Below are 11,284 nucleotides of genomic sequence, written 5' to 3'. Positions count from 1 at the left end.
GTCATCCTACGCTGGACACGTTCAAGTGAATTTATATCCATTCTATAATATGGCGACCAAAACTGAACTGCATAATCTAAATGGGGCCTAACTAGAGCAAGATATAGCTTGAGAACCACACCAGGTGTCTTGTTACTAACGCTGCGATTAATAAATCCAAGTGTCCGATTTGCCTTATTACGAACATTTATGCATTGATCCTTTTGTTTTAAATTCTTACTAATCATAACTCCCAGATCCCTTTCACAATCCGACTTCGCAATCACAACACCATCTAGCTCGTATCTTGTAACTCTATCATCATTACCTAACCTCAGAACTTTACATTTATCAGCATTAAACTGCATCTGCCAATCCTTTGACCATTTCAAAACCCTATCTAGATCAACTTGAAGTGATAGTGAGTCCTCCTCCGAATTAATTTCCCTACCGATTTTCGTATCATCGGCAAATTTGCAAATGTTGCTACTCAAACCTGAATCTAAATCATTTATATATATTATAAACAACAGAGGTCCCAGGACAGAGCCTTGAGGCACTCCACTTACAACATTTTCCCACTCTGACTTGATTCCATTTATACTAACTCTCTGTTTCCTTTGGTATAGCCATGCCCTAATCCAGCTTAATATAGCACCCCCAATACCATGAGACTCTATTTTTTTAATCAGTCTTTCATGTGGCACTGTATCAAAAGCTTTGCTAAAGTCAAGGTATACAACATCGCAATCCTTACCACTATCAACTGCCTCAACAATGCTAGAATAAAAAGATAACAAATTTGTTAAACATGAACGGCCATTTATAAAACCATGTTGCGACTCAATTATTAATTTATGTTTTTCAAGATGAAGACGAATTTTATTTGCTATTATAGATTCGAGTAACTTTCCCAAAATAGACGTTAGGCTAATTGGTCGATAGTTAGACGCAAGTGATCTATCTCCTTTCTTAAAAACTGGTATCACATTAGCAACTTTCCAAAACTCTGGCACTCTGCCTGACTCTATTGATTTATTAAATATGGTTGACAGTTAAGCTTTGTTAATCTTTCTTCATATGAAAGATTTCTAATTTGGGGAATTAACTTAGTCATCCTACGCTGGACACGTTCAAGTGAATTTATATCCATTCTATAATATGGCGACCAAAACTGAACTGCATAATCTAAATGGGGCCTAACTAGAGCAAGATATAGCTTGAGAACCACACCAGGTGTCTTGTTACAAACGCTGCGATTAATAAATCCAAGTGTCCGATTTGCCTTATTACGAACATTTATGCATTGATCCTTTTGTTTTAAATTCTTACTAATCATAACTCCCAGATCCCTTTCGCAATCCGACTTCGCAATCACAACACCATCTAGCTCGTATCTTGTAACTCTATCATTACCTAACCTCAGAACTTTACATTTATCAGCATTAAACTGCATCTGCCAATCCTTTGACCATTTCAAAACCCTATCTAGATCAACTTGAAGTGATAGTGAGTCCTCCTCCGAATTAATTTCCCTACCGATTTTCGTATCATCGGCAAATTTGCAAATGTTGCTACTCAAACCAGAATCTAAATCATTTATATATATTATAAACAACAGAGGTCCCAGGACAGAGCCTTGAGGCACTCCACTTACAACATTTTCCCACTCTGACTTGATTCCATTTATACTAACTCTCTGTTTCCTTTGGTATAGCCATGCCCTAATCCAGCTTAATATAGCACCCCCAATACCATGAGACTCTATTTTTTTAATCAGTCTTTCATGTGGCACTGTATCAAAAGCTTTGCTAAAGTCAAGGTATACAACATCGCAATCCTTACCACTATCAACTGCCTCAACAATGCTAGAATAAAAAGATAACAAATTTGTTAAACATGAACGGCCATTTATAAAACCATGTTGCGACTCAATTATTAATTTATGTTTTTCAAGATGAAGACGAATTTTATTTGCTATTATAGATTCGAGTAACTCTCCCACAATAGACGTTAGGCTAATTGGTCGATAGTTAGACGCAAGTGATCTATCTCCTTTCTTAAAAACTGGTATCACATTAGCAACTTTCCAAAACTCTGGCACTCTGCCTGACTCTATTGATTTATTAAATATGGTTGACAGTGGGTCACAAAGCTCCTCTTTGCATTCTTTAAGCACCCTAGCAAACACTTCATCCGGCCCTGGGGATTTGTTTGGTTTGAGTTTTACTATTTGTTTAAGAACATCCTCCCTGGTAACTGCTAAACTCGTCAACCTGTCCTCGTCCCCACCCACATAGACTTGTTCGGATGAAGGCATATTGTTAAGTTCCTCTTTAGTAAATACAGATACAAAATATTTATTAAAAATACTACTCATCTCTTCATCACTATCTGTTATTTGACCTGTCTCAGTTTTTAATGGACCTATCCTTTCCCTAGTCTTAGTACGATATAACTGAAAAAACCCTTTAGGATTTGTCTTTGCTTGCCCTGCTATGCGAACTTCATAGTTTCTTTTTGCTTTCCTTATCTCTTTTTTAACATTTCTAACCAGTTGTACGAATTCCTGTTCTAAAGTGACCTCCCCATTTTTAATCCTTTTGTACCAAGCTCTCTTTTTACCTATAAGGTTCTTCAAATTCTTTGTTATCCACTTTGGGTCATTAGTATACGATCTATTCAATTTGTATGGTATACTACGTTCCTGTGCTTTGTTTAGAATATTCTTAAATAAGTTATATATTGGATCCACATCGAAATCCCCATTTACGTCACCTATCGCTGGGTTCATGTCTCGCTCCAAGACCGGCCCACACCCCATACCCAAGCCTTTCCAATCAATTTGACCCAAAAAATTTCTTAGGCTATTAAAATCAGCTTTTCGAAAATCTGGCACTTTAACAGAATTTTCTCCTACTGGTCTATTCCATTCTATGCTAAATCTGATTTCTTTGTGATCACTGCTCCCTAGCTCACTCCCTATTTCGATGTCATTAATTTGCGTTTCCCTGTTAGTTAACACTAAATCTAAAATATTATTTTCCCGTGTTGGTTCCTTAATGTGTTGCGTAAGAAAGCAATCGTCAATTAATTCTAGAAAATCTTCTGCTTCACTATTCCCTGTTTTGTTCAACCAGTTTATTCCGCTAAAATTAAAGTCACCCATGACATAAATACTGTTAGATCTAGATGCTCTAGATATTTCATCCCATAGATGCTTTGCTTCCATTCTGTCTAAATTTGGTGGCCTATATATTACTCCTATTATAATATTATTAGCTTTTTCGTTTAATTCAATCCAAAATAGTTTCTGTGTGTGGCTCTGTTTTGATTCCCTCTTTGAGACTACATTTCAAATTGTCCCTAACATATATGGCTACTCCACCTCCTCGTCTAATATATCAATCTGTGTGAAATAGTTTAAATCCATATATTTGATATTCAGCTAATAGTTCTCTATTTTCTACATTCATCCACGTTTCGGTAAGTGCAATAATATCTATTTTTTCTGTGCAGACAAGAGCATTTAATTCGTTAATTTTATTTCTTAGACTTCTACTGTTAGTGTAATATACCCTAAGTGAATTGTTATTTTGCGGACCTTCTCTTTCCCTGATCGTTTTGCCAATTCCTTTCTCCCACAAACACATACTTTTATTACCTCCTTCCTCCAAATCAATTCCCATACCTCTATCTACTAACAGTTTAAACCCAAACAAACACCTCTAACCACTTCTTCTAGCGAGTTCGCAACAGCAACAACCCCAGCTCTCGATAGATGCACCCCATCACGAGCATACATTTCATTTCTTCCATAGAAGTGTTCCCAGTTGTCTATGAAAGATATTGCATTTGATTTGCAATATCTTTCCAGCCGGCAATTGACACCAAGTGCCCTCGATATCCATTCATTTCCCACTCCCTTTCTTGGAAGAATGCCACATATGATCGGGATTCCTCCCTTGCTCCTAACTAACTCTATGGCTGTTTTATACCTCTGAATCAGTTCCTCACTCCTGACTCGACCAACATCATTTCCTCCCACGCTAATGCAAATAATGGGATTGTTCCCATTACCAGCCATAATATCATTCATGTTGTTTATAATATCACCAATGCCAGCTCCGGGATAGCAAACCCTTAACCTGTTTCCCCTATCTCTAGCACAAAACGTTCTATCCAAATACCTTATCTGGGAATCTCCCACAACTAATGTTTGCTTAGGTACTTCCTTTACTTTCTGAGGGGCCTGCGCTTCCTTTCTCTTCGTTGCTTTCCCTTTTGCGCGATCCACAGTCTCTCCACAGCACTCGTCCTCCAAAACGTCAAATGAATTTGAAGTTGCTATGGCGTTTGAAGGCGGCTTTATCAAAGTCTTCTTAAGGCCCCTGTCTTTCGCAACTCTCCAAGACGAGGTCCCTTTACTGCTGGTCTCCTCCTTCGTTACTTCTCGTTGTTTTTTAAGCTGACGCACCTCCTCCCGCAGAGAGTCCAACTCTGTCCTCAGGGCTCCCACTAGAGTCACCAGGTCCTTCACTACAACTTCCATATTGCTATGATAATGAAAGGAGAAAGTCTTGGGTATGGGGTGGGGGCCGGTCTTGGAGCGAGACATGAACCCAGCGATAGGTGATGTAAATGGGGATTTCGATGTGGATTCAATATATAACTTATTTAAGAATATTCTAAACAAAGCACAGGAACGTAGTATACCATACAAATTGAATAGATCGAATACTAATGACCCAAAGTGGATAACAAAGAATTTGAAGAACCTTATAGGTAAAAAGAGAGCTTGGTACAAAAGGATTAAAAATGGGGAGGTCACTTTAGAACAGGAATTCGTACAACTGGTTAGAAATGTTAAAAAAGAGATAAGGAAAGCAAAAAGAAACTATGAAGTTCGTATAGCAGGGCAAGCAAAGACAAATCCTAAAGGGTTTTTTCAGTTATATCGTACTAAGACTAGGGAAAGGATAGGACCATTAAAAACTGAGACAGGTCAAAAAACAGATAGTGATGAAGAGATGAGTAGTATTTTTAATAAATATTTTGTATCTATATTTACTAAAGAGGAACTTAACAATATGCCTTCAGCTGAACAAGTCTATGTGGGTGGGGACGAGGACAGGTTGACGAGTTTAACAGTTAGCAGGGAAGATGTTCTTAAACAAATAGTAAAACTCAAACCAAACAAATCCCCAGGGCCGGATGAATTGTTTGCAAGAGTGCTTAAAGAATGCAAAGAGGAGCTTTGTGACCCTCTGTCAACCATATTTAATAAATCAATAGAGTCAGGCAGAGTGCCAGAGTTTTGGAAAGTTGCTAATGTGATACCAGTTTTTAAGAAAGGAGATAGATCACTTGCGTCTAACTATCGACCAAGTAGCCTAACGTCTATTGTGGGAAAGTTACTCAAATCTATAATAGCAAATAAAATTCGTCTTCATCTTGAAAAACATAAATTAATAATTGAGTCGCAACATGGTTTTATAAATGGCCGTTCATGTTTAACAAATTTCTTATCTTTTTATTCTAGCATAGTTGAGGCAGTTGATAGTGGTAAGGATTGTGATGTTGTGTACCTTGACTTTAGCAAAGCTTTTGATACAGTGCCACATGAAAGACTGATTAAAAAGATAGAGGCTCATGGTATTGGGGGTGCTATATTAAACTGGATTAGGGCATGGCTATACCAAAGGAAACAGAGAGTTAGTATAAATGGAGTCAAGTCAGAGTGGGAAAATGTTGTAAGTGGAGTGCCTCAAGGCTCTGTCCTTGGACCTCTGTTGTTTATAATATATATAAATGATTTAGATTCAGGTTTGAGTAGCAACATTTGCAAATTTGCCGATGATACGAAAATCGGTAGGGAAATTAATTCGGAGGAGGACTCACTATCACTTCAAGTTGATCAAGATAGGGTTTTGAAATGGTCAAAGGATTGGCAGATGCAGTTTAATGCTGATAAATGTAAAGTTCTGAGGTTAGGTAATGATGATAGAGTCACAAGATACGAGCTAGATGGTGTTGAGATTGCGAAGTCGGATTGCGAAAGGGATCTGGGAGTTATGATTAGTAAGAATTTAAAACCTTGAAAAACATAAATTAATAATTGAGTCGCAACATGGTTTTATAAATGGCCGTTCATGTTTAACAAATTTGTTATCTTTTTATTCTAGCATTGTTGAGGCAGTTGATAGTGGTAAGGATTGCGATGTTGTATACCTTGACTTTAGCAAAGCTTTTGATACAGTGCCACATGAAAGACTGATTAAAAAGATAGAGTCTCATGGTATTGGGGGTGCTATATTAAGCTGGATTAGGGCATGGCTATACCAAAGGAAACAGAGAGTTAGTATAAATGGAATCAAGTCAGAGTGGGAAAATGTTGTAAGTGGAGTGCCTCAAGGCTCTGTCCTGGGACCTCTGTTGTTTATAATATATATAAATGATTTAGATTCAGGTTTGAGTAGCATCATTTGCAAATTTGCCGATGATACGAAAATCGGTAGGGAAATTAATTCGGAGGAGGACTCACTATCACTTCAAGTTGATCTAGATAGGGTTTTGAAATGGTCAAAGGATTGGCAGATGCAGTTTAATGCTGATAAATGTAAAGTTCTGAGGTTAGGTAATGATGATAGAGTTACAAGATACGAGCTAGATGGTGTTGTGATTGCGAAGTCGGATTGCGAAAGGGATCTGGGAGTTATGATTAGTAAGAATTTAAAACAAAAGGATCAATGCATAAATGTTCGTAATAAGGCAAATCGGACACTTGGATTTATTAATCGCAGCGTTAGTAACAAGACACCTGGTGTGGTTCTCAAGCTATATCTTGCTCTAGTTAGGCCCCATTTAGATTATGCAGTTCAGTTTTGGTCGCCATATTATAGAATGGATATAAATTCACTTGAACGTGTCCAGCGTAGGATGACTAAGTTAATTCCCCAAATTAGAAATCTTTCATATGAAGAAAGATTAACAAAGCTTAAGTTGCATTCACTGGAAAGGCGAAGAGTTAGGGGTGACATGATAGAGGTTTACAAGTGGATGAATGGACATAACCGGGGGGATATTAATAGGGTATTAAAAGTATCAACACAGGACAGAACACGAAACAATGGGTATAAATTGGATAAGTTTAGATTTAGGAAAGACTTGGGTAAATACTGGTTCAGTAACAGGGTTGTTGATTTGTGGAACCAATTGCCGCGTAACATTGTGGAGGTGGGGTCCCTCGATTGTTTCAAGCACGGGTTGGACAAGTATATGAGTGGGATTGGGTGGTTATAGAATAGGAGCTGCCTCGTATGGGCCAATGGGCCTTCTGCAGTTACCTTTGTTCTTATGTTCTTATGTTCTTAAAACAAAAGGATCAATGCATAAATGTTCGTAATAAGGCAAATCGGACACTTGGATTTATTAATCGCAGCGTTAGTAACAAGACACCTGGTGTGGTTCTCAAGCTATATCTTGCTCTAGTTAGGCCCCATTTAGATTTTGCAGTTCAGTTTTGGTCGCCATATTATAGAATGGATATAAATTCACTTGAACGTGTCCAGCGTAGGATGACTAAGTTAATTCCCCAAATTAGAAATCTTTCATATGAAGAAAGATTAACAAAGCTTAAGTTGCATTCACTGGAAAGGCGAAGAGTTAGGGGTGACATGATAGAGGTTTACAAGTGGGTGAATGGACATAACGAAGGGGATATTAATAGGGTATTAAAAGTATCAACACAAGACAGAACACGAAACAATGGGTATAAATTGGATAAGTTTAGATTTAGGAAAGACTTGGGTAAATACTGGTTCAGTAACAGGGTTGTTGATTTGTGGAACCAATTGCCGCGTAACATTGTGGAGGTGGGGTCCCTCGATTGTTTCAAGCGCGGGTTGGACAAGTATATGAGTGGGATTTTTGGGATGAGTGGGAAAATGTTTTGTTTCACATACCAATTATAATTAATAGAATGTTAATAAATAGATGTAAACGCATCCAATTTATCCTACAACTACAGTTGTTGTTTTCGATTCAGTTATTCAGAATATAATTTCCATGTAGTAGGGGCTATAGTGAGCTCGTAATTGAGTTCGGTTAATCACAATAAGCTTGTTACTGTGATATCTGGGTCATAGTTATAAATAAAGGCAGAATTTCCTTCTTTTTGTACTGATTTAAGCTTTTGTTGGAATTACGTTATCTTGGTGGTGGATATAGAACGGAATAATGAAACGGAAGCTTGAAAGACGAGTACCCAGTGGCATGTTCGTACCATATAGCAGTGGATCGTCCTTCTGCTACTTTAGCTCTGTGGCGAGTTGTGAGTATTTTCTTCCCAATATGCTCCTTAATCTGTGAAAAACTTAGATATTTTAACCTTTACAACACAAGGTAGAGCAGTGGCAGTATTTGCTAGTCTAATATTTCATTGCCAAATTGGATACCAATGTGACTTGGTATCCAATTTAGGGTGATTGACAGCATTAAATTGTGGGCTTCTTTTCCTAGATGTAGTATTTCTGTGATGGGTTGTATATTATCTCTGTGCTGGCTGGATAACAATGCCTGGAGCGAAGATTTAGAGTCGGTATGAATGATGACATCATGCAGACGAGGAGTCACAACAACGAAATATGTTGACCAAACCACTCACTAGAAAGTGAAGGGACGACGACATTTCGGTTCATCCTGAACCATTCTTTTTGTTGATTGTGTTGAAAAGTTGATTGTGATACCCACGACAATCGACTTGAAAATGGATCGAAACGTCGTCGTCCCTTCACTTTCTAATGTGTGGTTTGGTCAACAGGACATCATGTAAATTATTCTCAATAGTATAATTATTGCCTCCTTCAGAGCATATAATTCTGTTTGCAATGTTGAGCATCCACTATTTATGCTCTAGTAATCATCATGGTTGTTAATGTAAACTGCTGCCCCAGCAGAACCTCTTTCTTTATCAACTGATCCGCACACTATGTGGGTGGGGGACGAGGACAGGTTGACTAGTCTGACAGTTACGGGATGATATTATTAAACAAATAGTCAAAACTCAAACGAAACAAGTACCCAGTTTGCGACGGTGCTTAAAGAATGCGAAGAGGAGCTTTGCGATCCATTGCATACCATATTTAATAAATCATTAGAGTAAGGCAGAGTGCCAGAGTCGTGGAAGGTTGCTAATGTGGTACCAATTTTTAAGAAAAGAGATAGATCACTTGCATCAAACGATCGGCCAATCAGCCTAACGTCTATTGTGGGAAAGCTACTTAAGAACATAAGAACATGGGCAAGATATAGCTGAAGAACAACACCAGGTGTCTTGTTACTAACGCTTCGATTAATAAATCCCAGTGTCCTATTTGCCTTATTACGAACATTCATGCATTGATCCTTATGTTTTAAATTCTTACTAATCATAACTCTCAGATCCTTTTCGCAATCTCAACACCAACTAGCTCAAATCTTGTAACTTTATCATCATTACCTAGCCTCAGAACATTACATTTATCAACATTAAACTGCATCTGCCAATCTTTTGACCATTTCAAAACCCTATTTAGATCAACTTGAAGTGATAGTGAGTCTTCTTCCGTGTTAATTTCCCTACTGATTTTTGTATCATCTGCAAATTTGCAGGTGTTGCTACTCAAACCTGACTCTAAATCATTTATATATATTATAAACAACAGAGGTCCCAGGACAGAGCTTTGAGGCACTCCACTAACAACATTAACCCACTCTTACTTAACCCCAGTTAAGAGTTAGAGTTAGTATAAATATACTAACTCTCTGTTTCCTTTGGAATAACCATGCCCTAATCCAACTTAATATAGCATCCCCAATACCATGAGCCTCTATTTTTTAATCAGTCTTTCATGTGGCACTGTATCAAAAGCTTTGCTAAAGTCAAGGTACACAACATCACAATCCTTACCACTATCAACTGCCTCAACTATGCTGGAATAAAAAGATAGCAAATTTGTTAAACATGAACGGCCATTTGTAAAATCATGTTGCAAATCATTTATTAATTTATGTTTTTCCAGATGAAGACGAATTGTATTTGCAATTATCGATTCAAGTAACTTTCCCACAATAGACGTTAGGCTAATTGGCTGATAATTTGACTCAAGTGATCTATCTCCTTTCTTAAAAATTGGTACCATATTAGCTACCTTCCATGACTCTGGCACTCTACCTAACTCTATTGATTTATTAAATATGGTAGACAATGGATCATTTGCAAATTTGGATCATCATTTGCAATGGATCAATATCATTTGCAAATTTGCCGATGATACGAAAATCGGTAGGGAAATTAATTCGGAGGAGGACTCACTATCACTTCAAGTTGATCTAGATAGGGTTTTGAAATGGTCAAAGAAAATGAATATCTCAATCATAGCATTTGGGAAATGAATGGATATCGAGGGCACTTGGTGTCAATTGCCGGCTGGAAAGATATTGCAAATCAAATGCAATATCTTTCATAGACAACTGGGAACACTTCTATGGAAGAAATGAAATGTATGCTCGTGATGGGGTGCATCTATCGAGAGCTGGGGTTGTTGCTGTTGCGAACTCGCTAGAAGAAGTGGTTAGAGGTGTTTGTTTGGGTTTAAACTGTTAGTAGATAGAGGTATGGGAATTGATTTGGAGGAAGGAGGTAATAAAAGTATGTGTTTGTGGGAGAAAGGAATTGGCAAAACGATCAGGGAAAGAGAAGGTCCGCAAAATAACAATTCACTTAGGGTATATTACACTAACAGTAGAAGTCTAAGAAATAAAATTAACGAATTAAATGCTCTTGTCTGCACAGAAAAAATAGATATTATTGCACTTACCGAAACGTAGATGAATGTAGAAAATAGAGAACTATTAGCTGAATATCAAATATATGGATTTAAACTATTTCACACAGATAGATATATTAGACGAGGAGGTGGAGTAGCCATATATGTTAGGGACAATTTGAAATGTAGTCTCAAAGAGGGAATCAAAACAGAGCCACACACAGAAACTATTTGGATTGAATTAAACGAAAAAGCTAATAATATTATAATAGGAGTAATATATAGGCCACCAAATTTAGACAGAATGGAAGCAAAGCATCTATGGGATGAAATATCTAGAGCATCTAGATCTAACAGTATTTATGTCATGGGTGACTTTAATTTTAGCGGAATAAACTGGTTGAACAAAACAGGGAATAGTGAAGCAGAAGATTTTCTAGAATTAATTGACGATTGCTTTCTTACGCAACACATTAAGGAACCAACACGGGAAAATA

Source organism: Procambarus clarkii, chromosome 57, assembly GCF_040958095.1.
Source record: "Procambarus clarkii isolate CNS0578487 chromosome 57, FALCON_Pclarkii_2.0, whole genome shotgun sequence".
Taxonomy (NCBI): domain Eukaryota; kingdom Metazoa; phylum Arthropoda; class Malacostraca; order Decapoda; family Cambaridae; genus Procambarus; species Procambarus clarkii.
The sequence above is the reverse complement of the archived record's forward strand: the minus strand, read 5'-3'. Positions refer to the sequence as shown.